The sequence below is a fragment of the Loxodonta africana genome, chromosome 27 (assembly GCF_030014295.1).
Source record: "Loxodonta africana isolate mLoxAfr1 chromosome 27, mLoxAfr1.hap2, whole genome shotgun sequence".
Lineage (NCBI taxonomy): Eukaryota > Metazoa > Chordata > Mammalia > Proboscidea > Elephantidae > Loxodonta > Loxodonta africana.
This window is the reverse complement of record NC_087368.1, coordinates 8,105,819-8,111,908: the sequence shown is the minus strand read 5'-3', so window position 1 is coordinate 8,111,908 and position 6,090 is coordinate 8,105,819. Positions and strand designations below refer to the sequence as shown.

The following is a 6,090-nucleotide window of genomic DNA, read 5'->3' as shown; positions in this document are numbered from 1 at the left end:
TCATGCAGAAGACATTATGCCCAAAACTGTGAACAAAGGATGTTCTTCAGAACCGTTGATCAAAGGAACAGAATGATGTGGGATATAAAATCAAAAGAGGCATCTGATGTAAAGTAAAATGGGTAAACTAATGCTAAAGCTCAGTATAATCTTTCACACAGATTCAAACCCTGTTGCTTAGGAACCAACCCTGTCATTAAGGAAACTCTATTCTTTGTGGTCAGGCTAAGAATGTGGATATTACATGTCCTGGTGTCTGTAACCAAACCTTATTGAAAGTTTTTGTGTTAAATCAGTCCAGAAAATCTTATGTTCTGAGCAAGGTAATGTTTAGCAATCTGTTCCCGACAGTATCTGTTATGCCATCATCATGTCATCATTTCGTGATGGTCATAAGACCCTCTCCACAAACACATACCTTGCAATTTTGTCCTTTAGCCAATTAATGTATGAATTTTTTTTTAGCTATATGTAACCACTAATGTTAAAAACCATGTTTTGCTTTCTCCCACCTTTGATTGATTTCGGTCACTGTAAACCAATCAGAATATTGTGTTTTGTAGTTCTTCCCATGGCATATAACTATGTGTAATTTGCACTCTCTCCCTTGGATCCATGAGCTTCGGACTCTGAGGTTTTCACGGTCTCCATTTGAATGACATATTGGCTTCAATAAATGTCTTTGATTTTACTCTAACAGAATTGGAGAATCTCTCTACAACAAGCATAATTTGGTGAAACTACTTGGAGAATCAGCAAATGCACTATCAAAAACTAATAGACAAAGAGAAAAAGGTTTAAATAAAATCAATAAGCTTAATATCAGCATTTACATAAAATCAGTAGTAGACAACTATCCACACCACTCCCTCAAGACAGTAAGTCCAGCCATTTTACAGGTGAATTTTACCAAACTTACAAAAGCAAACATCTTTCTTTTATTTAACAAAGTAAATAGGAAGCTAAAAACACAGGACCCAGAGACCAGGTGTGTAGTACAAAGATCTGACGCAGCAGGTGCTGTTCAGACACCTTGCCTTTTAACCCCAAACAGTTGCTGTCAGGCTGATTCTGACTCATGGAGACCCCACATGTGTCAGAGTAGAACTATACTCCATAGGGTTTTAGATGTCTGATTTTTTTTAGAATTAGACCCAAAAGCCTTTCTTCTGAGGCACCTCTGGGTAGACTTGAATCTCCAGCCTTTCAGTTAGCAGCCAAGCACGTTAACCGTTTGTATCAACCTTCTGACATATTCAACTTTTTGATAAGTGCAGTCATTTAAGCAACAGGACCATTCAGAGCCACTTCATTTATTCAAAAAGTCTTCCACATGACTGCTTCAAGGGTATCTTGGCTGGTGATGGCTCTTCTGTGGTTCAAATCCATGCAAAATGCATATAATATACTTCTGTAAGAAAATATACAATAATTGTATGTGTAGTATGATATAAACTCTGGGAGGAAAAAAAGCAGACAAACATCTATGAAGAATAAGAAAGACTGGAAGAAAATATACCACAATGTTAAGTGAAGTTAAGTTTGAATGACAGAAGTGTGAGTCATTTCTTCTCTTTTGGATTTTTCTTTAGTGAGAAATAATTTAGTAGTTTCCAAATATATTGATGCTTCTTATTAAACTTAAAAACTTTTAATGGTTCTATTACTTCATTGAAACAAACAGAAAACACCTAGCAAAATAGCAAAAGAAAACCTAACCATATCAATGAGAACATTAAAATTGAATGGACTAAACACGCCAGTCCAAAGGCAGAGATTATGTGACTGGATAAAACAGCAAGATCCAACAATGGGTCTTGCTGCTTACAAGAGGAACACCTTATATTCAAAGACACAAGTAGGTTGAAAATAAAGAATAGAAAAAGATATAGTATGTAAACAGTAACCATAAGAGAGCTGGAATGGCTATATTAATATCACATTAAATAGACTTTAAAACAAATATTACTATGGACCTTTTTGATAGTCAATACATCTAGAATATATAACAATTATAAATGTCCTTGAACAACAGACCCCCAAAATGCATGAAGCAGATACTGGAAGGATTAAAAGAGGAAATAGACAATTTATCAATAATAGTTAGGACTTTCAATACCCCACTCTCAGTCATTGATGGAATAACTACAGAAGACTTTAACACTACTCATCAACTTGACATAACTGATATTTATAAAATGCCCAAGGTCTGCAGAACACATGATCTTTTCAAGTATACATGGAACATTTTCCAGGGTGGGCCTTATACAGGAGCCAAAAACAAGTCTCAATAAAATTAAAAAGACTGAAATTATACAAAGTGTGTTCTCTGATTCTCTGACCACAATGGAATTAAATTAGAAATCCACAACAGAAAGAAATATGAGAAAACACCAAATACTTGAAAATTAACGCACTTCAAAATAATCCATGCATCAAAGAAGAAAACAGAAGAGACATTAAAAATAATTTGGACTTAATGAAAACAAAAACACAACATATCAAAACATATGGGATGTATCTCAAGCATTGCTTGTAAAGAAATGTATAACTTTAAATGCCTGTGATAGAAAGAAGAGAAGTCTCAAATAAAAAACCTAAGCTTTCACCTTAGGAAACTACAAAACAATGAGCAAGCTAAACACAAAGCAAGCAAGAAAAAAAAAAAATGAAATAATACTGTGGCTGAAAGAAAAACCCAGAGAAAATCAAATAAACCAAGAGTTGGCTTTTTGAAAAGATCAACAAAATTGACAAACCTTTAACCTTTGGCTAGACTGACCAAGAAAACGAAAGAGAAGACACCGATTACCAAAATCAGGAACGAAAGAGGGGGCACCACTACCAACCCTACAGAAATGAGAAGAATTATAAGGGGTCTGCCCGCCCTCCGCCTCGGTCCGCTTGGGCTCTTCTCACGGTGGTGGCTCTGCGGCTGGGGAGACCTGCCACAGGCCGGTCTGTCTCAGCCGCCAACTCCTCCAGCGCAGGTGCAGGTGAAGCGGTGGCTGTCACCCCCAGGGTAGAACCCCTTCATGCACGAGCTGCGCTTCAGCACTCTGCAGAAGGCCCAGATCGCCATCATGACGCTGACCCTCTTCCCCATCCGACTCCTGTTTGCCGCCTTCATGATGCTGTTCGCCTGGTCCTTCGCTTTTGTACCTTCACTGGGATTTGCTGAGAGAGAACCAGAAGAGCCGCTGGCTTGTGGCAGAAGGTCGTGGACTTCCCGCTCAAGGCAGTCATGCAGACCACGTGATTTGCCGGCGGCTTCCACCCGGTGGCCCAGAAGGGGTGACAGGCCCTACCGACTGAGGCGGCCATCCTGACCCTTGGCACCACACCCCTGGTACTTCGACGCCGTTCCCGTGACCATGACCATGTCGTCCATCGTGATGAAGGCAGAGAGCAGGGGTATCCCCATATGGGGAACTCTGATCAAGTACATCCAGCCAGTGTGTTCGGATCAGACCAGGACTTGTGCAGGAAAACAGTGGAAGAGATAAAGAGAGGGGCTTAGTCCAATGGGAAGTTATGACAATGATTTTTCCAGAAGGTACTTGTACCAGTGGGACCTGTCAAACTACCTTCAAGACTGGTGTGTTTATCCTTGGTGTTCCTGTCCAGCCTGTGGTTTTAGGATACCCAAATAAGCTGGACACGATCATGTGGACGTGGCAAGGACCTGGAGTGTTGGAAATGCTGTGGCTCGCCCTGTGTCAGTTTCACAGTTAGGTGGAAATGGAGTTTCTCCCAGTTTACCACCCTTCCAAGGCGAAGAGGAGCCCGGTGCTATACGCCAGCAGCATGAGGCGCGTCATGGCAGAGACCCTGGGCGTCTCCATCATGGATTTCACGTTTGAGGATCGTTAGCTCGCCCCAGCGGAAGGACAGTCGGTCTCCCCTCCGACACTTGCCTTCTAGAATTCGCCAGGCTTGTGAGAGGCCTGAGGCTAAAGCTGGAAAAACTTGAAAAAGATCAGAAAGCGCAAAGGTGAAGAAGGGCGAGAAGACTGACTTGTGAAGTTCACGGAGTACTTGGAGGTACCCCTTTCCGACACGCTGGACTGCATGTTCTCACTGTTTGACGAGAGCGGAGGTGGCAAGATGGACCTGCGGAAACATGTGATCGCCTTGTCCGTGGTCTGCAGAGCGTCTGAGACTCTGGACACCATCCAGCTGCCATTCAGGATGTACACATGGCAGAAGGACGGCTGCATAAATGAAGACCTGTCCTGCATTCTGAAGACGGCCTTGGGCGTGGCAGAGCTGCTGCTGATAGACCTCTTCAGCGGTGTGGATGAAGATGAGAAGAATCTCTTTTGCTGACAGGTTTGCACACATGTACCCAGACTTTGCAGAAGAATATCTGTATCCCGACCAGGCACGGTTTGAAACCTGCGCTTAGACTCTTGTCAGCGCCAACCCCGAACAGCCTCTGTACAGACGTCAGTCTGGAAAGCACTGACCCCGGCAGGAAGCCTGTCCATAGGAAACTGGACTAGGACAGAAGGTTCTGGAGTGAGGAACCTCCCCGGCTCTGTCACCATGCCCTACCAGGGGCTGTAGCTCCCCATTTGCGCATGAGGATATCTGGTGTTCTCTCTCCCCACAGGGCCTACACACATTGTCTCCAGACTGAGGTTTTAGAAGACGTAGGGTGTGTAAGGGTGTGTAAGGGGCCGTGGTGACAGGATGGTTAAGCACTGGGCTTCTAGCCAAAAGGTCAGTCCTTGGCACCCACTAGCAACTCTGTGGGAGAAAGATGTGAGTCTGCTTACCTAAAGATTTACAGCCTTGGAAATCCTATGGGGCAGTTCTACCCTGTCCTGCTCTTTTTTGATTGTTGTTTGCTTGATATAATTTTTTCCATCCTTTGAGTTTTAGTTTGTTTGTGTCTCTAAGTCTAAGGTGTGTCTCTTGTAGGTAGCATATAGACAGACCTTGTTTTTTAATCCATTCTGCCACTCTCTGCCTCTTCATTGGTGCATTTAGTCCATTTATATTCAGAGTTATTGTGGATAGGTATGAATTTAGTGCTATCATTTTGATGTCTTTTTTGTGTGTTGTTGACAGTTTCTTTTTCCCACTTAATTTTATGTACTGAGTAGATTATCTTTATATATTGTCCTTTCCTCATATTTGTTGTTGTCAATTTTGTTTCTGCTGAGTCTCTATTTTTCCCTTGTATTTTATTTTGATGTGTAGGATAGTTTGTCTCCTTTGTGGTTACCTTGTTTACCCCTATTTTTCTAAATTTAAACCGAACTTTTATTCTTTGTATCACCGTATCTTCCTCTCCATATGGAAGGTATATGATTACATTCCTTAGTCCCTCTTTAGTATTTTAATGTTGTCTTCTTTTTCATAATAATATTGCTATTACCCTGTTTTGAGCTTTTTTTTTTTTTTTTTTTTATAAATAATCTGGCTTTGTTTTCTTGGATTACCCTGTCTGGGTTGACTTCTGATTGTTCTGCCCAGTGTTCTAGTCTTGAGTTGATACCTGATATTACTGATTTTCTAACCAAAGAACTCCCTTCAGTATTTCTTGTGGTTTTGGTTTGGTTTTTTAAAAATCCCTAAACTTGTGTTTATCTGCAAATGTCACAATTTCACCTTCATATTAAAGAGACAGTTTTGCTGGGTATATGATTCTTGGCTGGGAATTCTTTTCCTTCAATTTTTTAAATATGTCATCCCATTGTCTTCTTGCCTGCATGGTTTTGCCGAGTAGTCCGAGCTTATTCTTATTGGCTTTCCTTTGTAGGTGGCTTTTCGTTTATCCATCGCTGCTCTTATAATTCGTTATCTTTGGTTTTGGCAACTTTGATTGTAATATGTCTTGGTGACTTTCTTTTAAGATCTACCTTATGTGGACTTCGATGAGCATCTTGGATAGATATCTTCTCATCTTTCACTATATCAGGGAAGTTTTCTGCCAACAAATCTTCAACAATTCTCTGTATTTTCTGTTATTCCTCCCTGTTCGGGTACTCCAATCGCTCGTGGGTTATTTCTCTTGATAGAGTCCCACATGATTCTCAAGGTTTCTTCATTTTTTAAAATTCTTTTATCTGATTTTTCTTC

General features: G+C 41.1%; 1 pseudogene; it reads left to right on the top strand.

Moving 5' to 3' along the window:
* The first annotated feature begins 1,140 nt into the window (after positions 1-1,140).
* Positions 1,141-5,376, top strand: LOC135228745 (lysophosphatidylcholine acyltransferase 1-like; annotated as a pseudogene).
* Positions 5,377-6,090: the final 714 nt, after the last annotated feature.